We start from the raw sequence: 23,634 nt of genomic DNA, 5'->3' as shown, positions 1-23,634 counted from the left end.
CGAGACTGCAGAAAGAGGGAGAGCAATCTCGCGCGCGCGACTAGCATTAGTAGTAGTAGTAGTAGTAGTAGAAGTAGCACTAGTGGCTGTAGTGGTAAAGTAGTAGTAAGGTGTACCTTACTCCGGTGAGCGGAGGCCGTTGTCAGTTCTCCCGAGACCATAGGCTCGAGCCATCGCGAGATCTCCCTCTTGACGAACTCCCACCGCACGACAATTCATAGTAGCGCCTCGTCAAGGTGACACCTTGATTGTCATCCCGGTTTGCTCTCCTCGCGATCGCAGGATCCCACGAGTAGAAGGGAACGAGAAGGCTGCTGAGAACGAGTAGAGAGAAATATAAAAAGAGAGACGGGGGAGACAGGGAGGGAGAAGTGCTTGATTATCAAGATATGGACTTTTTCGATGTTGACTTAGATGTCACGCAAAAATTTATATAATTATAAAAGAGACCAACAGTCAATAGACTTATTAAAGAAATACGCGTTTTGTTTTGACTTTATTAGCGCCCTGCTCGATAATAATAATTAAGTAGATCTGAAGAAACGGAGTTGGTTGAATAGGTCACGCAAGTCGAAGCGAGCGGCGCGGCGCGGCGGGGAAAGAGTTGAGAGCTCGCAACGGCGAGTACATCTCATTAGGCGAGAGTGACAGTGGAGTTTCGCGCGTAAACGAGGGGGTGGCTACCATTCGAATTGATCAGTGAGGAAGTGTGAACACGAGTGTGGTAACACGACGAATTTGCACGTTGACGTCGCCCGACTGACGCTGGTGAACAAGGTAGGATTCACTCTTCACCACCGAGATTGCGGCAATATGTTCCTTACGCAATCTAAGATATTGATACTGTCTATTATACCATCCTCGGTGTATTCCCCGACGAGTAGCTGTGAAACGACTGTTCTACAGACTATCTATTTCACTACTAGTATTTATCAAATACCTCCTTTCTCCAGTTGGAAGACGTTATTGCTCAATTGCGTTTCGGCCTTTAGGAAACAAAACGTGACGCGTCCGAACCTTTCAAATACCATTCTTAAATAAAAGTTATGATAAGTCAATATGTTAAACGAAAAATGCTTTAAGTATTTGCGTAATTATAACTTCGTACGAAACTAAGTACGGTGAATGTCTTTATCATGTAATACACGCACGTTGGCGCATATCTCTTAATTCTTTTTTTTTTTACATTTGCGGAATTATATGTCGAGAAATTACTTCCAGTTTTCTAATACAAACGAACGCGTTTGATCTGGTCGAGAAAATAACGCGCAGTCGGTTCGCAGTTAATACGTATAAGAGAGTTCCTTGGGAATGACGGAGCGTCGGCTGACATTAAGTTTTACTCTCTCTTTCAGCCGGCTCGTATAGCGGCATTCGCGTATACATGTGTACGCGTACACGTGCGTGTGTCTGGGAGCGCCGGAGTAGGGCGATTTGTCAGTCAATTTCTTATCGGATTAGAGGCACTTAATGTACGATTATACCAGCGCCGGGCGCAGGTGCACCGGCCCTAATCTTGCTTCCTGCAGCTCATGTTGCCCCTTGCTGCGTGCCATTCCAGCCGCTCTAACACTGAACGCGTTCCGCGGCCTATCGGGATAAGTTAACACGGGGTATCCTTTACAACGGCTCCGATAGCGATTTACTGTAGCGATTTGCCGCGGTTCTCTCCAAGGATCGTTAACCTGCAACAGTGACCTACGGTCTTTGAATTCTGTTCTTTTCGGTTACCTTTCTACGCTTTCTGCTTTTAGGATGGCACAATATATGTTCGTACTTTCGAATGGAAACAAGGACGATTAGACTGTGGGAAAGAGAATTAAACACACGATTTCAAAAATTTCATCGAAGTAGGAATTGTTACTCTAAAAAAAGGAGAGTAATAGGTATTATGTATAAAGTATTTTTATTTTCGTGTAAGAAAGTGTCGGTTACATAAAGGATTCAATGATAACGTATATACATTAAAATGAAATTAATCTTGTGCAGCATAAAAATGAGGATGTATGTATCGGTTAAAAACTTATCGTTATAAAAATCTATCGCATCTAATTCACTAAAGAATTTGTTACAGTATAATATTTCATCAGCAATTTCTATTTTTTAAAATCTAATACCCAAACGCGTATTTCAAATATTAATTCTGAAAAAATACATAAATCATTATCGAATACTTTGAAATATATAAATTGTATAAAATGCATATCTTTTGCAATATGTTAGACATTTAACAATGTATTCGTTTGAAATATGCATGTGCTCGTTGCTGACGAAACATGTTATAAACTATTGATGAAACAGACATAGTTAATAACATAATTGTCATGATGTTACGTGCTGTAGGTATGTTTAAGCAAGTAGTAATCCGATGACATCTTTGCGGTACTGTTACCGCAGCAGTGCTAATTCAGCGCACACGATCTGTGCAAATGACCTCAACCTCAAAATTACATACGTATTCGACGCAATTTATGATATCAAGGATAAGGCTTGCTTGTAAAAACAAAATTGATAATTAGTTTGAATAATTGTGCGTGAAAATCGTTTTCTTTTAATTTTATTTAAAAATTTGATTTATTAAATTATAATTGCGATATAATAAAATTCTGAAACTAATGAAAACTGGAAAACTATTGTAAGTTACATCTTTCGTATTAATGTTTCGTAATGAGAATTGTGAAATACTATAAGAATTTTAAAAGACATTTCGTAAGAATTTTGCCACAGTTCTACGGGATATTTCGTTCAACTCGAGCTCCCGTTATTGAACCAATCTGCTCAATTTGTGCTTGTGAACCACTTTCATTGATCATTTATTCGCTCATTTAAATCTGAAGCGCAATTAGCATCGAAATGCAACGCTCGCTCTCACTTTCGATGATGAGTCGCCAGTCTGAATCGGCAACCGCAAAACCATCATCGTCAACGGAAGGTAATAAGGATGACGACGAAGAATCGCCGCGTTTCCTCGCTCGACTGGGTAAACTCGGCGACTTTGTCGGTGCGGATATTTCTTTGCCTCGCTTGTTGTCGTTGTAAGGAGTGTAGGTTTAGTAATGCCGCAAAAAGCGCCGGTGTGCATCCTTCTAATCGCTTTGCATTCTTGGCGCGGATCCCATTTTGTCGTAGAGCGAATACAGACGCTGTAGCCTCCGTTCAGCAGAAAGCAATCCTTGTCGTAAGGATTCTCTTCCCACCTTTTTTCTGTTGACTGCCGTTTTTCCATTTTTTTTCTCTTGCTTAAATGCTGAAATATATAGCAAACTATATTATTTCTTCTCATATAAAAATCATATTCTATATCGAAATAAGAAAAATTTATTTTAAAATGCAAAAGAAGAAAAATATCTGTTATATTTTTACATGGCATTGGATGATACTTTTGTTGATGATATTTTAAAATTATGAATTATTACTTTTCCATAATATTTTTTTATTTCGTAAATTTATAATTAATGCGTATGCATTCTTTATAGATTTCCATTTCAAATGTTTATGATAGAAATTGTATTATGTAGGTACATTTATTTTAAATAAATTACGTAAAACGTGTATTTATTTTAAACACACTACAATCAACATGTAGTTTTACTCGTAGATAAATTATTAAACTATATAAAAAAATATATATATATATACACACACACACACACACACACACACACACACACACACACATAAGGATTTGTTTGAGGAAAATGTTGTTCTGAATTGGAACAACATCAACACCTTCGATAAATTTGACAGCAAAATTCTGAATGAGATCGTAGATTCACGCGGACGGTATTTATTTCTAACTGGATTGCGCTCACAACAGATGGGCAATCAGCGAATCGAGCGGGGCTTTTATCCCATATGGCTAATCTCGAATCTCGGTACGCAGCAAAAGACACTCCACCGAATAGCGTGAGCATCGCGATTCGAAAGCCCGCGCGTCACATCGTCAAGTGGTTTCCAGGAAACATCGGATTCTTCGCCTTAATGCGAACCTGTTCGCTCGAAACAACCTTCTTACGCCGAACAATGGCTGTGGGTATATAGGCGTGGGTGATCAACGAAGGATACAAAGCAGATCTGACCTTATACGATCCAACAGGGAGATAAAGTTAGGCTGTATAGCGAAGCGTGTCCGGCACTACGTCGACCGCGGACGTCGTAATAGGAAACTTGGTTGTTCATTTTTATGAGTTTTACGATTTTGCAGAATCCGACACGGATATCCTTACGTCGCAACGTGCATTATTAAAATTAGATCCAAATAATAAATTTTAGAAATTGATTTTATTTGTTTCTTTACGTAGTATTTTGCGTACGTCATAAATTTTATATTTACACACATACACACAAGATTTTGATGTATATATATCAGAACTAAAATACTTCAAGAAAATTCAATACGGTTGTCTTTACTTTTGTTTCTTAGATTATTTTTCTCTCAAACAATTATTCCGATCAAATAAAAATTTAATTAATCATAGTCTATTATAAGTTCTTTGGTATTTAACTTATGCGATTTAAATAAATAATACGTTCGAGCATAAGATAGCATAGGTAGAGTTGCGTAAAGTTTTTAAATTTGTCTGACCATTGTTTACCATAACTACTTAGAATGACTAGTTTTATAGACTTGCATAAGACGCGGATTCGTTTGCGAGCTGCATTTGACTTTCACGAGATACGAGTGGCCGCGTAACGAAGAGCTCATCGAACAATCCTACACGTGAAATCAACGTAAGAATGAACGAGCTCTCAGCTCACAACAGCTTTAAGGACAAGTGTGTAGCGCGCGGCCGAACGTTTAATCGGCGGCGTCTCACGGTCCATTCTTTTTCCCAGTCGCCCAGTCCCGGAGCAGCCCCGTAATTTAACGACGCGTTAGACTGATTTTACAACCTGTAAAACCAGCAGACTCCACTTTAAACACGATCCGTTGGTGAAGAGAGAGAAAGAGAGAGAGAGAGAGAGAAGAGAGGGAGACGAAAACGAGAGGGAGAGAGAACTTTTACTCGCGTAAAAGAGCTGGCCGATATGTGCTCTCCTGGCCGAGAAAAGCCGTGGTAGGGATTAACAGGTTATCGTGTACGAAGGACTGGCGCGCGTAATTATGTTCGTTACGTGGCGTTACGTCGCCTTACGTACGTTTACTCTGTACTGCGATGCGCCACGATGCACCGTTCGGCTCGTTCTCTCGGCCAGCGGAGCTGGAAAAAAGAACCGCGCTCTGTGGGAGGGAAAGAAAAGCGGCGGCGCGGCAGAAAAGTTCTCTCGACGAAGCGACGGAATGAGGGACAAAGAGGCGGAATAGGCGGAGGTTGTACGGACGGGGGAGAGAGAAAGAGAGAGAGAGGCGGGAGAACTGAAAGTCTGAGGATCTTCTGTTTCGCCGCGTTCTTGAGGAATTTTTACGACTACCGACTGTCGGGAGTGTCGGGTAGCCCTTCAGCTAGGATAGGCCTCTTAGGTCTGCACGAGGAGTCACGTACCACTTGTGGCTTTACTACTTTCACGTTTAAGCGGCTATTAGCGGCGATTCTCGTGACGGTAGGCCCCGAAGGAGGAACCCTATTCCTCCTTCATCTCCGCCTCCGTTTTCCGCTCATTCTCCTCCGCGATTTTACGTTCCTTCGAATATCCCCGCTCGCACCTTTCTTTGTTCGCACGTTGATCGAGTGCAAATATGTGCTCATTTTAATCTCCATTAACACATGCGCGAACTTGATAAGCCCTATTGGAATAATAAAGATATTTGATAGAAATAGAGCCAATATTTCGACATCATCAGCAGTTAATGCTAAAATTGGCAAAAAATTAAGAGATTATATTTGAAATTATGTTGTAATATTGTGAAATATTTGATTAAGAGTTCACGAAAATGAATAAGATTTAAAGCTATGTGTTTTAACGTAATTCTTTTAGAATGCGTTATTTGTAGGACGGGAAATGTAAAAAACTGGGACTGTGAAGATAAATATGAACGTAATTCATGCAATAATTTTTAAGAGTTTAATGATATAAAAATTGCTTATATATATGTAATTGCTAGAGAGGCTTAAAATGTTACATTTAAATGAAGAACTATTAGGCTTTTTTTTTACAGTGTACAAAATTTAACAATTCTTATAAGATATATTGCCATGTTTAGAGCTAACATCTAACACATATGCAACGACTTTTATTAGGGTACACTGATTTATGACATTTGGACACTGTTCGCGTGCGAACGACAAACTTATTATCTGAACTCTGAAGCATCATTAAATGAATTCCCAAGCGCGAAAAAGTATCCTTTATAAGATACGAGACACACGTGTCGACAAAGTCAAATTTGTGTATGTTATTTTGTTAAACGTGTTCGAACATGAGATGTGGGGGAGCGCAACACTCCTTTTACTGAAACATACATATGTTAATATCTTTATAGAGATTTTTTAATAAGCTTCTAACGGATTTTCAATAAATTTAGATTGAATCCTACGAATAAATGTTAAGAAATATTGATCAGCCATTGCTATAAGTACGTGTTTCTTGAAGAAATAATTGCACTTTCCATCATTAACATATGCTTTAATTATATAAATTGATATTTCTCGATGCTATCTTGACAAGACTTTCTTATGTCCATCTCTACCAATATAGATTAACTTTAATCTCTGTTTAATTGATTTTTTTATCTTTTTCTAGTTTTAAAAATCAGAAAAGAATAAAAAGTAAGTTAAGCAGAGATTAAAGTTAATCTATAATGGTAGAAATGGACAGTAATGGTTTAGACTTCAACTCCAGTTTAAGTCTCAAGTTAAATTTAAAGTTTATCTCCAAGAAACTTTACAAAATTATTTTATTACACAGACAAAAGGAGAGGGAAAACTATTTGTTCAAATTTATGTTATTATTTGTTAATTTTATCTATAAATACGTACTGTGTAAAATAAGGCAAATGCCTCCTTGTTTAATGCGTTCCTGCGGGGGAAGTCATAAAAGTTAATTTATTTTCTTTCCCCTCATTTTTTTACATTTTATTTTGGCTCTTTTCTCTTGACCCGGTCGGGTAGCGATTGCTAGGGAGAGAAAAAGAAACGATCTCGCGGGAAAGGAAGACGACGCTCCCGCGAGGCGGGCGCCGGGCCTCTGATGTTTGAGAGTCATCGCCCGCCCGGCCGTGTTTTTGCCTCCCCGTGGAAGTGTACGCTAAGTAAAGGTTATCCGGAGTCGTGAGGCGACGAATGGAGGAGCGGGCGGCGAAAAAGGAGCATCCGAGCAGAGCGGAGCGGCGGTGACCGTTACCAATCTTTCGCTGTTGCTGGTAGCAACCTCGAGAGCAAGTGTAACCGCGACGAACAGTGTAAACCGTCGGCAAATGCGAGTACATTTCGAAGCTTCGAAGATGAGAAGGACGGACGGGGTCGCCGCCGCCACCATCGCTACCAAGGAAAACGTGATGACCCGGTTCTTCTTTTTTTCTGTCTTTCTTTCTTTCTCTCTCTCGACCGACTGACCACCGTTAAACTTACGGCTACTGCCAAGCGACATTGTCTCGACGCGCCGAAGTTAACCGTGAAAGCGTCGCTTTCGTCTCGCTCACAAGCCCGACACGGAAGACTTCGTTCCTGCGGCTGGGTCGCTAAGTGAATACAGACATGATGGTCAGACATGACAAGTTTTTTTTTCCAAAAGCGCTCAACATTTTCTATTTTTTTTTATCTCTGTTCTTTTTCTAGTAATAATATTTCTTTTCTATAATTTATATTCTGTTTTCTTTTGAAAGCAGAAAAGGATTTAAATAGTGCCAAAAAAAGTTAGTTAAACTTGATTCTTCTATAAATCGCTTCTTACAATTACAGTTTCTAAAAACTATAATTTTATTACATTAGTAATACATTTATTACATTAGTAATAAGATTATTAATTAAAAAAGTAAAATTATTAATTTAAAAAGTAATTTAATAAGATTACATAACGTTAGAAAAAAGATAGAGGAAAATAGAATATTAGTTCTCACGTCTTCTCACTTAACGTGATTGATACAGTGAATCATATTATAAATTGTAACGTGACTGGCGCGGAAAAGGATAACTTCTTAACAGAGACAGAAAGTACAAGCTGTCCGACAACTCCATGGTGTCGTTACCTACTTGTCATTCTATAATTTATAGGCTTACGTACATAGAATATCCTATAATTACCTTTCCTTTTCCGCCTTTTCTATTAGCTCTTCAAATTTGACATGCACGCGTATGTTATTTGCGGTGTCTGAAAAAAAGCGCAGTCTCACGCAGTGAGCGTTATATCGAGCGTTATTGACAGGTTCCTATTACCATTGAGTTTCTCTCTGTGTGTACGTGTATGTATACGTATATGCGCACACGATATTTTTCTCCGTACCTACATACATCGAGTATCATAAAAAGTTATTATCCTTGTGTTCCCTTTTTCTGTACTTAATCTTCAACGACCGTATAATAACATGCATTTCGGTCTCAGTATAGACGTAGACGTTTTATAAAGTATAGGAAAATATAACAAATTGTGTGTGTGTTGTTGACTTTATCTTTATATATCGTGGCTATACTCATAGTAAAAAACTAAGCCGATCAAAATTAGCCAAAGGTGAGATATAATCTTTTATTGAGAATACTTTGTAACATTTCCGTATTTATAAAGATCGGGTCGTATGATGGACGATCCGGCGCCAAACTTACGCAGGTCGCTATTAGTTCTGCTGGAGCAAAGAAAGGGATCGAAAGATCGCGTAGCGACAGAATAGATTTACGAGCCATAAAAGCTCCAACAATCGGTGTTCTGCGTACGCGTGCTGTTTCGAACGAGTCAACGCCATGGGCGCCGACAAGAATTTTTCTAAAAAAGCTAGTATAATCTGTAATTGTGTCAACGGGAATTAATTTTATTATATATATAAAGTTGTGTTAACTTTATTATTAAATTTATAAACAATATATTGTTTTATAAAAATACAATGGGGATAGTACCTTCCGTTTAAATTTTCGTTTTCTTGCGTGATGCAAGTGAAATTTTACTTTTGTTGAATCTGATAAAATTATTTCTAAAGATATGTATTGATTCGAGGAAATATTTCTTAGACATTTACAAAAATTCTAATAAATTATTTTTTTAAGAAATTTATCATTGAGATGTTATATGCTGCAATTTTCATTTTTTTGCTATATAAAAGAAATTTCGAGTACAAGTTGAACTCATGTTGTTCGATATATATTTCAACAGAATAATTAAAAAATAAGATCATTGCATAACAATTTATATCGCGGGATATCACGAAACAGTGCGATGGGTCGCGTTTGAAGAGTTTACCTAATTACACTTGTTTAATTTTCTTTATTCTTTCGCGGTGAGAGTCGCAACACTGCTTTCTCGCCACCCGCATCGCGACGCTCATGGTACCTCCTCGCTTCTGAAAAAGTAATATCCCGACAACGGTTCGTCGTAACGACTCATGATGCCGGATTCGGCACTGAGTCTCTACGAGGCGCCAATATCTTTTTAATAGCTCGGAAACGTGCGGAGATTAAGTGACCGCTAAGCGAATTTACGAGCGAAAAGGTCCCGACCTGTCATCAGCGTCTGGTGTGCGTATTTCTATATAGCTGACGACGACGACGACGGGGTGGCGAACGCAAATTGCCAAGGAGCGGAAGTCGTCACGCGAGCTTCTCAGAATCGATATAGCTTTCAACGTCTATATTAACGCCCCGCCGTTGTTTTTACCAAGGCGAATTTCAGACGCGAGGGGTCCCCGGAATCCCTGCCCGGTTCGGAATACAAGCAATAAGTTGAGGAAAGGTCTATTCACGTTACCTGGACAGAATCGTCCTTTTTCTTTTTTTTTCTTCTTCCTTTGCACGGTGATCTTCCGTTCGAGAAACAGCGTTATTTAAGCAGAAAAATTTCTCATCAAACAAGAATGTCTGTTTACTTTCCTGATAACGTAAAAATGCATTGCAATATTTTTTTCCAGCTCGGTGTACTAAGAATATTTTTGTATATAGAATTCTATGAAAACGAATGATGCGGATCAACTATGAGTCAGCACGAAATGTTGAATTAATGTTAATAGTGGCCGAATTAAAAATCCATTTGCGTTTTAATTTATGATTAGCGACGAGTTGGAGAACTGCACATCCTTAACTACAAACCGATAATATGAACAGGCAGTCATCAAACGATCATAATTAATTATATGTCTACGTCAAGACAGGAATTTCCTTGATGAGTACTCGCGTGCTGTTACATTTTAATAATCAAAGTGCCGCCCATGTCAATGTCGTTGAGACGTAGTGTAATTGCACGTCTTTATACAGGTTGCTTTAAAGAATCTGATTTTAATTTTAAAGACAGCTTCTTTACTGAATCCCGCAATGCTGTAATAAGTGTACATTAATAGGAAATATGACAAGATTATCTTGCATGATAAAGATCTGCATATCCAAACAAGCATCAGCATATTTTATTAACTTTAAAATAAAGGTAGATATAAATGTGAGGCTAAATATATATTGTAGAATTAAATTATCTTGAAAAGATGGTAATCTTTCACATAACATGTAACATAATTTAAATCTCTAGAATTATATTTTTACTTATAAAACTTATAATTTATAAAAATTCTACTCAAGTACGTGAAAATCTTTTATTTCACATCTATTTTCGAGCACCAGCATTTATGTTTTTGCAATTCGATATTTATATTTTAGATATCTGGAGTTTTTGATTTATGGGTAGGTAGATTATAGACATCACCTTTCCTCCTTAGTCATCTCTTCTCTAAATTTAATAGTCTCCTCGGTTTGACGTAAAATTCGTGCGTGTAAATCGCACGGTTGGGAAGATCACGTTCGCTGGTTGCGGTTCGCGAAGGGACAAAAAGCGACTCCCGCGCGTCACATTGCGTCGGCTTTCAGGACAGAAAGATGAGTGAAAAGAATCGCCTGCGGAACGGGTATCCGAGCGAGCGGGGCAGGTAGGAGGTCCATTTGCTGAAATAATGATAACCGCGTAATGAGACGACGGCCGCGTCGGTGGCGGCGGCGGCGGCCGGGAGACGGTTGGAATTATTAGCCGCGTTTCCCGGTATCGGAGCGAAGGGACGTTTCCCCGGCCTCCCTCCGTTGTACCGCGCTGTCGTTTGTGCATCCCGCGCAAACGAGTGTCATCGGTAGGTACTCGTAAAAACAGAGAGCGCGCGGAAAAAGAGCTAATGCCGGGAGATTCTTGAAGAAGGAAGATTCCGTCGTTGTGTGACCGGAACCTTATGAACTGTTGTACCGTCGCATTCTTTCCGCGTGCGCGCGAGCAACAAGCAAACGTAAATTTCTGCGCTTCTTTATGCCCGGCCGGACGTTTAAAATCCACTTTGGTCTGTCCGGTCGCGCACAATAGGACCACCCAACGAAGGCGAGTCGTTTGCGAGAGGAGCTTTCGGTCGGCCGATTAAAATTATATGTCGTTCGTTCGTGGCGATGCGGGGGGTGTCGCGTGATAACTCGACGAGTCATTGCATCCATTTCATTTCTTCCCTTTTGTTCTGTAATTGACCATATCTTTAGAAGAGCGAGGAATTCGGACTAACTGCGCTGTAAATTATTATTATCATATATTCCTATAGACCAAATTTTTTTATTTTTTTAATTATAGTCTCTCAATCTTTTTTACATGAAAAATTGCGAAAATAATTTAACATGTATTTAAAAATTTCAAGACTAACATACATTTTGAAAATTTAAGAGAGCAAATCTTAGTTATCTATAAATTTAAATTAATTTTTTAATTTCTGAACAAGAAAGTTTATAGATTATTTTTTGTCCTTAATTCTTGAACTTTTGTTTCTTTAATACATCGTTATACGATTATGTTGAATGCGGGAATAAAAATTAAAAATTTAACGTGATTTGTGCTATATGATTAGTACTTTACTCATCATGGTCTGTTCGATCTACATTTGTCTATATTTGGTATATGTAACACGGCGAAAAGTCCTTGAGACAGTGCGACGGGAGTGCATTTTCTTCGATGAAGGGCAGTGGAGTATCTCGCGAGAGTGAGAGAGCAGGAGAGGGAAGGAAGAAACGGGGAGATAACGCGTTTTTAATGCGCGTCGTCGAGCATTACGATTTCAAACGCAGTAATAGAGGGACCTCCGCGCGCGGAATGCTCATTCTTGTTAGGGCGTACTTGCCCCGACGTTCGCGTGCGTTTCGCATCCCGTTTGTAATGCGCGTTTAATTGTGCGCGCGGAGCCCGCGACTTAATGAAGGGAATCAATCTTGCTCGCGCTGTATTCATCTCAATTCCCAAAGCGCTTGCGCGTCCGCTACGTTTTGTTCTCGATTTCAATCATCGGGACGATTCAACCGATTCAGTCCGGCATCTAATCACGCGCTGGTGATCTAGGATCGCCTGAAAGATTTAAATGCAAAAGCGCTTGAGCGCTCATTTTCCTAAAAAGAAAATTATCTTGATTGTCCAAGAATCACAATTAACAGTAAGAAATCGAAGAGACACAGAGGACCGATTGTAGACTCAATTTGTCGTTTTATCGGGATGTGAAATCTATATATATATATGTATATATAATTCAATGTTCCAACTGACTCATCAACGCCCAGCCCAAACCCCTAAACCTAGAAACATGAAATTTGGAGAATATATATTCCTTCCATGACGCAAGCACTTACTAAGAAGGGATTTTTAGACATTTGACCCTTAAAGGGTTGAAAAGAAGTAATGTTACTGTAGCGAAGCACATGTATCAAAGTAGTATTTTATATCGAAGTGATAGTCTTACGTTAACGATCGGTGCTATTGTATGACCTAAAAATGTCCGTCTTCTGTAATGGAGAACGTATATACTCTTCATCGTGTAGTATTTTTAGCTCAAGCGATTTATTATTTTCGGCTACATTCTCACCGGTGAAGAATTATCGCGTTATTCGGCACAGCGACGAGCATGTATGCATGCAAGGCTATTGGAAAGACAGGCGCATTGTACCTGCGAAATCGATCTGGGCAGCCTTCGCCGACGCGTTTTCGCAACGCATACGCGTGGGTCTCGTTTCATGTAGCGACGATAATGCGGAGAAGGTGAAAGGGAGGATGAAAGGAGGTGCAGCCGGGCAAGGTAGAAGCAAGGAATTTCTATCTGCCGACGGTCCACTTTTGATGCTACTATCACTTTCATCTCCAATGTGTCATTTTTATATTTTTCAAAGTGTTAACTTTGATATCACCCTTAATTAGAGCGTTTTATGCGTGTTCTATATACATAACACATTGTAATATCTATTAATTATTTACAAGATTAATAACACTAAAACGAGACGTTCGTAATTTGCATAAAAATATTAAATCTTGGAAAAGGCGCTAAATCTAATATTAAAAATAAATTATGAATTTTATAGCACCATTGCACGCAAGCAGCGTGATATTTGAAATTTTTTATTAACTGTAAATCAAAATCTTTAGGATATACTAAGCACATTTTACGTGAAATGTTATCAGTGAAGAAGTATTAATAGGTAATATTTCTTTCCTGGCATCTACCTATCAGGTTTAATGCCATTTCCATGTAAGCCCACAAGAAGATGAAGTGCACAAATATTATTATTCGATTCGATCGAGAGGAATTGCAAAGTGCATTATAATGCCGATCGCATCTCGAAGAAGTGCATCGCGCATGTCGCCGTGGCGATAAACGAGTTTATCAACCGCCTCACAATTAGCCGCTCTTCATGAAGGCATTTCAGCGTGGGCACTGTCGCTCTAACGGATCGTGTGTGTCGTTGGCGGTGAGATGATAGATAGGAAAAGAGAGAAAGAGAACGAGAAAGAGAGAAAGAGAGAGGTGAAAAGAGAGGAGGATAGAGAGTAAGAGAAAGAAAATTCGCGCGTAGGGAGTGCAGCGAACGGACAAGGAGGCGGACGCCTCCGACGGATATTTCTGTGACATCGAGACGCTCGTAAGCTACTTAGGACTTAGCTTAGCCACGGTCATCCGTAGGTGTGTACGCGGCTTTACTCCATAACGACGTCCTTGCACCATCCCACACGGAGGACGTTTTATAGCGCCAACGTGCGCTCGTTACGCTTTCGCCCGACAGTGCACCATGCCGCGTTATTGGGAATGAAAATCAAAGCGGCGCGCGGCGGGTCTTTCTGACGTTGGAACAGGACTACTGAACAGATAAAAATAAAATGGAAAAAAACAGGCATATGAATAATTTGAGATATTTAAAAATATTAATTTATGATTGTAGAAATCAAATCTGTACATAACACCTAACTAGCATTAATCAATATAATTAAATGTTAAGTAACATATTGATTAATCTAATAACAATTATGTTACTATATAATAGAATTACGAGCAATAGAAATAATGATATAAAAATTAATTGATTAAAACGAAAAATAGAAAAGATAAAAATGTGAGACAAGACAACAGTTTGAGACGTATGATTTTAGGTATAATTTTGATTTTTTTGTAAAACATGAAAAGAAGTTAATGAAAGGAGAAATGGAATTCAAATTTTGAGTGAAGAATTATATAATCCGTATATGTATGTATTTAATTATTGACATATCATCGCGACACATATCATCTCGTGTCTCGCTGTGAGCTTATGTAATCACACCGCTGCAAAGCGAGACGGGATGAGTTTTTGCGAGTTCCGCGGGCATTTCGCGCGATTCTCGCTTACGGTATGTAATTTAGAATCGCAACGGCATAAAAACGATCATACGCTTCTGACTACTCTAGGCGCGCGGGTATTGAAACGGCTGTAAATTACTGAGCGACTGCCGCATCGGCGCTATTGACGGCTCTAAAATGTTGCCCTGATGACTTAACTGGAAACTCTAAACCAGTTCCTAATGACTTTTTGCGGTGGGACGCAGCGACCGGCGACAAAGACGAGAAAAACATGCGGTCCACGACGAGTAAAGCACGAAGATGCGTGTTTATTACACTGCTCCGAATGTACCGCTTGAATTATCGAGAAATGTCGTAGCCTCAAAGGCCAGCTATAGATGGACCACCACGATGAAAGAAAGCTGAGAATGTAGGCTGTGCATGTGTGTGTCTCCGCGTTGTAAGTTTATCGAATAGCTGAAATATACATTATTGCATGGAACAGATTTCTCCGTTGAAAGGAGAGAGAGAGAGAGAGAGAGGGTGAGGGAGAGGGAGGGAGAGGGAGAGAGAGAGAGAGAGAGGGAGAGGGAGAGAGAGAGAGAGAGAGAGAGAGAGAGAGAGAGAGAGAGAGAGAGAGAGAGAGAGAGAGAGAGAACAAACAATATCATGTCTCAATCCTTATGATTTCAATTTACATTTTATTTTATTATTTTTATTCCATATACTCTGCGCTAATTTAGTTACTCCAAAAAGTAATCAAAATCTTTTGAAATATTATTTTAATATTGTAAAAGAAGCCATCAAAAAAGAAAAGAGAGAGAAAAGAGTTTGCAATCTTGTACAAATTATTTCGAAGCAAGAAGATTGAAGGTTAAATGCTTTTGCTTCCGTTTAAAATAACTGATGTTAACATGATGTTGGTTTCTTTGAAATTGGCAATCATTTCGACAAGCATCGGAGCTCAAGGTTACATCGTGCGTAAAATATCTCCTTTTGAACAGTTTATGCAGTCGTCCTGCTGCGTCAATAATCCCGCGTACATTATATATCTTTTACGACGAGCTGATGAAAGAACGTTAATATTTTTGTAGATTTATACTACATTAGCATCTTAAGTAGAATTTATTTTATTAAAATAGTTTAAATACATTAATAAACATGATTTTCTGTTTATTATTTGTGTGCCAAATTTATATTCAACTTAATCGAGATATATTTAAATAAGAAGTAAAGTAAATTCTGACTTATATGCATGATTTTTTGTATATTTAGTTCAGTATATTTCAACACATTTAGGAGTAACTAAACCTTCGAAATTAAAAAGTTATTGCTATCTCAAAAATAATTTTCCTCGCGTTAGTAATCGCCGCGGAAAGCGGAAACGGAAAACAAGCTTTATTCACGGTATCGCGGAGATCACCGTCGAAGTTTAAGCCTGATCTACAATGTGCTCTTTGCTTTCTGTTTTTTGCTCTTAACCTCTTTGCGACTATCTCATATTTCGCAATTCCGTCGCGTAACGTGATGTTTCTTGTCTCTTCTGAAGTTCGTCAATTTTTATCTTAGGCGACAGAGAACAAAAAACATCGCGTTACGCGACGCAATTGCGAAATACGGGATAGTCGCAAACAGGTTAAGAGCAAAAAACAGGAAGCAAAGAGCACATTGTAGATCAGGCTTTAGCGAGGAAAGATTGAGGAAGTGGAACGTGTCGGCGTAACAATTTCGTATGCGAGTTATCTCGCGCAGTCTAAGGTCGAGGGTCTTTCCTCTTCTCGACGAAAAGTGAACCATTCGCTGCCTCATGCATCGTCGTCCGTGTAAAAACATAGAAACGGCAGCGCTGTCGATAAGGTTAAAGGTCGCCGTGGTCGTTGAAAACCACATCCACTTCGATATTCGAGGTTTCATCTCGAGGACGATGGCCCGTTTCTCGCATCCGCGAACTTCGTGACACGGTAAACCAGAATTCCCGATTCGTACTGGTCGATCAGTCTCGCCTCTCGTGTCGATAAAGTCGATAAAATTATCTTCCTATTGTCGAAATTGGTCTTTACAACAGTTTCTTTCTACTGTAAATACTAGATGCGTTATTAAAAGATACTACAGTCGCCAAAAGAGAGAGATTAATATATAGTTTTCAGTTAATTCTCTAATACTCTATTCATATTCTACCTATGTATTTCTTTTATCTAAAAGTGTGCGTATACATATCGTCTCTTTCGGATAACATGAAAATTGAATACCCATTGGTGGCTAAGGTCGAAACAAAAGGTCGGTCGCGAATTGCACGGCGAAAACGATCGTTTCATCCCGCGGGAACGGCAGTGGTCGCACAAACACGTGTCGAAGGTTGAAGGTGGCGACGACTACGTACTGTACGCCCACTTCCAGGTTGCACGTCACGGAGGTGAATATCGCTATATGATTGATAGGTCGATGCGCGCGTGTTCGCCCCGGGCCTCGGCGCGACGCGACGCCCCATACGGGCGCGTGCAGGCGACGACGAGAAGAAGGGCCCTCTCCCGTATACAAAGAGAAAGGGGGAAGAGACCTCTCGGCGCGCGAAGTCATAAGGTTAACTATTGTGGTGTACACGCCGCGGAGACACGACTACCACGCGAAACCCGGCAGGGTGAAAGTTTAACGCCGCGCGTTTCTCTCCCTCTCGGGCACGCGCGTGCAATGCGGCCCCTCGCTGAAGATGATACACCTTCGATGTGGTCTGCGGTTCCGCGTGCGGTTTCTGAGCACACATCTCATAATCTCATTACTTACTTACGCTTACTTGCGCTGAACACATATCTTATTACTTACAATCGTAAATCGCCGAGAATCTTTTATTTGCGATATTCAATTAACGCTTCCTGTAAACATCTTGCGTTAAATCTATTATCTCGATGATAATAACGGTAATAGCGGCTGTTATGATTAATGTAGCGAGTGTAATAAAATAAAATGCTGGTACATAACTGTCGCTATAAATTGCGCTACGGTATTTGCAATATATATCGAGAGTTATTCTACTATGAAATTCAATATATGTATGTCTTAACGGAATTATCTGACATAATATGTATTTAACGAATGAGTGTAACATATTTATTTATATAATTTCTTTAATGTACAAATACCAAATTTTTTATTTTAGTTTTTTTTTTTTAAGAATTATCAAAATAATTTATGCGAAAAGCACCATATATTATATAATTTAACCATCTGTTTTATTTTATTGTACCAGCAGATATATTGGCTTAATTATAAATCGTTTGCCATATTATGGATTTGGTTGTTACGATGAAGAAGTTAATTGTTATCGGGCAATATTACATATGTCGAATTAATATACATGTCAGATAATCTTACGTTATTATTTCACAAATATTATATAATTAACGCTGTGAATTACGCTATTATTACAATCTGGAGTATAAACTGCTCACAAAACTATTTTTTTTAATCTATGTCATAACGCATGCATTGTGTAAGTAATTTTTTAACAAATGTCCTAACTTTTTTCAATAAAGAATCATTATTGCAATATTTCGTAAAACACATTTATGTTTTAGTGCAGGATCGTCACATGTGGCCGCATGTTGATGGTGGCGGATGATAAACATGCAAAAGTTGAAATAACACTTTTGTATTTTGTACATAATGTGTTTTACGAAATATTACAATAAAGATTCTTTAGTGAAAGAAGTTAAGTTAGGACACTTGTTAAAAAATTACTTACTATTACAAATAACTTTCTTGAAATTCTGCGTATTGAATTGAACCAAATTGGGTAATTTTTTTATTTGCCTATGTCTCACTCTATCAAGAGAGAAAAAATTAAACACTATATATGTATATATAAATAAATTCTATTACACTGTTTTCAATATTTGATCTTGTTTGGCATTACGAGACGAGAAGAGGCATCTTGCGTCGTCATTGTGTGGAAATGATTACGCGGAAGATTTCGCGTTTCTCATTTCTCTCATATGAAGTTTGCGTGTACTCCGGAATGTCGCTCCTGCGGCGAAGTATACCAACTAAACGCTTCTCGGTTAATTGACCGAAGTGCCTAATTAATTAAATGCCGTCCCCGTGGCGCATTTGCTTAATTGCTAAGCTCCGTCTCGTGGTCAACGAAACGTTTCGTACGAACGCTGCTCGTGTAATTTTTTGGTCCTGGTCTGTCGCACGGATTGCGCACACTTCTTCTTTGTAGACACATAAATAGAGCACATTGGTGTAATCTCTTGTTTTTACGCTTTAACAGGAAATTAACTTTATTATAATATCTATTATGAATCAAAAATTATATATTTGCGATTATTATCTTTAATATAAATATTAATTTTAAAAAAGAATAATAGCAAATAATAAGTAAATATATTTAAATTGTAAAATAAATAAAAAAACTGACTTTACATTTCCCGAAAGGATTGCCAGAATAATAAAAGGGTAATAAAAATACTTTAATAGGTCTCTTAAAAATGATTATAGCATTCGCAACATTGTGCGAGAAATTCTGGCAGTGTCATGAACAAAAGGCGCACAATTTAATGCACGATTACGCGGCACGAAGACTACGTTCGCCGCGCGATCGCATTAATTTCATAATTTAAATGACGCTTACCGCGACCCTCTTCAAAACCCTGCCCTCTCCCGACATCGTAGGCAATTCATAGCGCGAGAATCCCCGCAGCGGATTACAATAGCGGCTCCAGTTTCCAGCGCAAAGTCACTCGTATTCATGCGACGTAATTAATAGCAGCGACGGGGTCATCTGAAATACCAGAAAGATGTGTCCACCACGAGTCTTAAGGCGAATTTATACGTCTCGCTTTTAATGACCGTCCGAAATGAATCACTTACAGTTAAAAAAAATGAATGATTGTAGATCATAACTGTTGATGTAATGCACAATGTGCTTTCATGGACATTTGTGTCTTCTCGAAAAGATCGGACATAAAATACGTTAACAATCAAAAGAATTTTCGTAAAATAATTACAACGTAATTAAGCGCGAAGAACACATCCAGTGTTATATTATTTGTCTGCGAGCATATAAGTTAACGGATTTTTACTCATGTCATCATTAATTTTACTTGAGATCGATTCTCAAACTAAGCCGCGTGAATATGCTTTTAGCGCGACGACGCTAAGCAGAATCGAGCGAGTTAAATGCTCGATTCTCGTGCTAAACGCGATACGCGCTTTAATCTTATTTATATACCGGGATTCGATGGAATTAATGGCCACGCCCCGTGCGAGCGCGATACCTTCGATTTCCGGGGCCGCGGTCCCGGAAGAAATCCTTTCCATACGCGTGTGTGCGCTCGCGCTCTGGAGAACACACGGGGCCGACGCACTCGTGCGATGCAATGCGGGATGTATCCAGGGCTCTGGAATGCGGCACGGGGACGCGATGCGGCAAATATACCTGCCAGGACCCGAGCGATCCTGAGAACGAGGAGAGGAAGTCAGGCCCCAATACAGCCGGGCTGAAGGGGGAGGGGCAGTCTTGTCGGTGGAAGAAGGTCAGGAAAGTTAAGAGCAAAGTTAATTACCAGCCGGGGCTCGCCGGAACTACCGGCGTTCGCCGTGGTCGTCTAGGAGGGATCGCCGCTCGACTTTAGACTCCCGCCAGGAATGTCCTAGGTTCTTTGTACATTAATTCAATCGAAATTCGCGGGAAAGTCGGGTTGTGCGGTCTGTTTTCGCGGGCGGAATTGAACGAGACTTTTAGAAATTTTACCTTAAGAAGCACTCCGTGTAAACTTTCGAAGTTGTTTCACATTGTGAGATAATTGAGCAGTTACAGAGCAGTTAGGCCATCAAGACACTCGAGAGAGTCAAGAACTTCGGCCGTCTTATATCTTTTTTTCATATTCGACACCAAAGATACCGGAAATTGTTGGGATTCACGCGGCAGCGAGCGACGTAACAATTTATTCGTAACTTTCCTTTCACGTATGCATGCATGCTTTTAAAAATCTCCATCAAAAAGAAATTCATCATTCCGTTACGCGGTGCAATTATGTCACGGCGACGAGAGAAAATCGCAATCGAGGAAATTTCGCGTCTTCGTTATTTTGTACCGATCGTGTTTTTCCCGATACGCAACGGTTAATATTGCATGATTGACTCGGCTGCTATTTAGACGCCTTGCGACGAGTGACATGCTCGTTAATGTCCGTCATTACATGTGTCAACATAGTACAACGAATACGGCGAAAGAGTTAATAATGTGGACAATACAACCAGGAAGGACGAACAAACGTCTATGATTTCTTGACGTCGCGGAAATGTCATAATAATCACTCGCATAAAATATAGCAGACTGAAGAGAATGTAGCTTTCATAAGTGGCACGTTGAATTTCAATAATACTTATGTATTAAAGTGTCTCTATGCATTAAAGTAGGATCTATATATAAATATACAGAATAAGATTCAACAAACACATTTTTAAAATTATTATTGGAATAATATAAAATAATATTTGTGTTGCTTAAATTTTTCTTCTAGCTTATTAATTATTAAAAGATCTTATTATTTAACATCTTATTTATATCAATTGTTAGATTAATATACAGATTAATGTGTGCCCGCATGTAATTTGATTTATGCCGTTCGAGAGAGAAAACTTGCACTTCGAGAAAGTTGCGAGTTTTCTCATTTCGGCGGCTGTACTTTTCGGCGCCGGTTAAATAATCGAGCGACTCCGATGTAATCGCCGGATGAATTTATAACGTGCAGGCTATTTAAATTGGAAAGGAGTTTCGACCAGTGCCGCTGAGGTGTTATACAATCGGTCAGACTAATGATGTAAAAGAAATCGTGATATTTCGTGTAATAACGTAACGACTTGTCGCTAGATTGGCGCTAATCTTTATCAACTCGCAAGATCGAGAATTCATACGCTCTATCTTCTTTTTAACGCTAATAATTATCATGTGACGGAAAAGCAAGTCCTTTAGTCGCAATTTGTAATGGGTTATAATTACGCAAAAGATCGTAATGCTAATAGATAGTGTTCTAAAACCAGTTAAATTATTTTGATTGACCTTTCAATACTCATCTTCAAATTATATAATGTTCGAATTATCAATCACGCTTAGAGACGATTTATGATCGACTTTTCATTTAATTTCTCAGAATACTTACTGCATGAATCTCGGCTATAGATCAGGAGTTACTTTCTTTTCTCACGATCGTTTCATGAAATATCATCTTATAACATTCCTTTAGCTACATTTTGAACGCTCGCGAGGTATTTTCGCGCAACATTAGACGACGACATTCGATAGCCTAAATTGATTTATGCGAGCACGCGCAGTTATCGTCTCGCGAACGTCAAATGAAGGATGGCGGGCACGATGAGAATTTCAGCCCGCCAGGAACGAGACGGGTTACGTAATTCTTCGTCGTGCAGAGAATCCGAAGTTCGCCGGAGCGTCCGTCCGCGTCCACGAGGGCTCAGCTTTCTCCTCCGCGCAAACTTACCGCCGGCGGCACATTAAAAAGATCGACGAGACATCTTCGCGGTCGTGGCCGTCCAATACACAGTTGTGCGCCCTGCTTGCGCTTTGCTTTAACCACCTTGCAACAACCGGTTCATCGCGAACGTATAGTCATTAGAACATTATTTTACGTAATTTATTCGGAATGCCATTAGAAATTAGAAATTAAATTAGAAATTGAAAATATCTTTTTATATGACAAATTTGGTTAGCATAAAGTAAACCTCTATTAAGATTAATCCACTATTAATTGAACGCAAGAAGCTAGCGGTCATTTTCACATTTCACTTATGGAAAATTGTTTACGATTTGTTTTAATATAATATTTGATTTTAATTAATCATGACCAATGTGTCATAGTAATATTGCGCGCAATTTGTAGAACATTTGTAGAACTTTTAATTTTAATAATATTGATTTTTAATAATTTTTTATAATGGCTTGATTTTAAAAGCGATCTTTACATCCAACGTATCCTTAAAAATTTTAATAAGTAACAAGGAAAAGGTTGACTTCGAGAGTTTTTAGTTAATTATCCATTTATTTAAAATTTTTATACCTACATTTAAAAGAAATTTTTGTCACATATGAGAAGAAATCGGATTCAGGAAACGATTATTGAAGACCGAAATGTCTTTTGACATCGAGTCAAAGGGGTTAAGTCCTTGTCGGTCAGCCAGTTGCATGAACACAAACTTGTGAAATGCGTGGGCCGCATTGTATACTTGGTATATATTAATTTATATTTGCCGCTGTTTGCGCAGACATTAATATGGAAATGACAGGCACGTTGCGTTAAGAAACGCTCGCTCACGAAGATTTCTGATGATCTCAGATAAGTGCAAGGTTGACGACAGAACAAATAATCGTTGACGGGGATGTCATGTTAGCCGCTTTTCATCATGCTTGTAGACTTGTTGAATCAATCTATGTCTAAGGATAATTAATTGTCTTTTAGCAAACGATAATTTGAAGTGACGCAAAATGATGCGTTAAAAGGTAATTTTAGGATGTCAGTATAGGTATCATAAAAAAGATAATGCAATGATATGTTGCATGTATAATGTTTATTTATTTATATAAAACTCAAATCAATATAATTCAATAAATTTGGTTCATTTGGCTGATTAAAATTTATACATATAAATATTTCAAAATTGTATATTAAAGGATTTGCGTGCAATCCGAGAAATGAAATTGTTTGTCGTTGATGACGATCAGATTTTCCGTGCAGAGTGCAAACGCTCGCACAGCCACGGTGGTCTCGAAGCTCGTGCCACAATTAATACTGCAGGAAGTGCAGCCGAGGAACGCGTGTACGTGTACTGACACGCACACACCCCTAAGGCACAGAGGATAATATGTGTTCCAGATAACGAGCACCGTACCGTCCTGTACGGACTTAACTCTATTTACATAAAGGCATTAATTAGAATATTATAGTTTCGCGTAACGCGCT

The 23,634-nt window shown here is 38.9% G+C and overlaps 1 long non-coding RNA gene across 1 annotated transcript in view; it reads right to left on the bottom strand.

Moving 5' to 3' along the window:
- Positions 1-1,934: 1,934 nt before the first annotated feature.
- LOC139819447 (uncharacterized) overlaps positions 1,935-23,634 on the bottom strand; it is a 164,537-nt gene continuing 142,837 nt past the window's right edge. The window contains exon 3 of the long non-coding RNA XR_011733733.1: positions 1,935-3,247. This is a non-coding gene — a long non-coding RNA (uncharacterized lncRNA). The remainder of the gene's footprint in view (positions 3,248-23,634) is intronic.

This window comes from Temnothorax longispinosus, chromosome 9 (assembly GCF_030848805.1).
Source record: "Temnothorax longispinosus isolate EJ_2023e chromosome 9, Tlon_JGU_v1, whole genome shotgun sequence".
NCBI lineage: Eukaryota > Metazoa > Arthropoda > Insecta > Hymenoptera > Formicidae > Temnothorax > Temnothorax longispinosus.
The sequence above is the reverse complement of the archived record's forward strand: the minus strand, read 5'-3'. Positions and strand labels throughout refer to the sequence as shown.